Raw genomic sequence first — 990 nt, forward strand, 5'->3', positions numbered from 1 at the left:
GGTGATTTAAAAAAAATCTATTGTTTTTGCCTATGCATGTTCATTCATGTCTTTTTATTTTTTTAAAGAAATTGAGTCCCGATGTCCTCTACCAAGGATGTAGCATAACTTATGAATGAAATATCATTTATTTTTATTTTTTTTTTGTTAAATTTTTTTTAATGCTCTAAACAATGTAATGACATCAAAAAAATAAAAACATTTTCCTAAAATGTTTTGCCGGGTCTTAAGAGGTTAATTCAGAATGTTCAGCTTTCATGCTAATGCTCTTCATTCCAGCAACAGACGTGTTCTCTTTATAGATCTCTTTATAGCGCCCCTGCCTTGTGCACCTCTGGTCAAGTCATTCCAGAGGTCACAGTCACTTCCCAAAAGATTCATTCATCTCCCGAAGACACCCAAAGCACCAAACCACACAGTAATATCATGAATTAGGAGCAGATTGTTCTGCTAATACGGCAAATGATTCAGTCTTCCGTTATAATTAGACTAAACTCCAAGTAACAGTCGGCTGAATAAATAAATAAATACATTTTAACCAGCATATAATGATTAGCTAATGATTTAGTCTTTTATGTGTAAATTGGTCTATGTAACCTATTTAGGCTGTTTTTCAACAGTCATCTTCATATTTAGCCTACAGATGCATTGAAATTCAGACTTACTGAATCTGATCTCTTTACATATCATTTAACTCAAAATAAACCTCATACCTGATGTTGAAGGTGTATTTTTGTCCCTGACCTCTTTTTGACCTGTTATAGTTCTGCATAAAGTTAATCAATGTTTTTTATTTATTTATTGCATAGTTATATTAGATGCGATTTGAACTAGCCTACTAAATAATAATAATAATAATAGTCAAATATTATTAAATTTCAGTACTTTAGATTATACAGACAATTTATTGTACCGTACTATTTATTGTGTGTGTGTGTGTGTGTGTGTGTGTATATATATATATATATATGTACAGTCAAAACAAAATGT

This window comes from Sinocyclocheilus anshuiensis, unplaced genomic scaffold (genome assembly GCF_001515605.1).
Source record: "Sinocyclocheilus anshuiensis isolate Anshui unplaced genomic scaffold, SAMN03320099.WGS_v1.1 scaffold644, whole genome shotgun sequence".
In the NCBI taxonomy this organism is placed as follows: Eukaryota; Metazoa; Chordata; class Actinopteri; order Cypriniformes; family Cyprinidae; genus Sinocyclocheilus; species Sinocyclocheilus anshuiensis.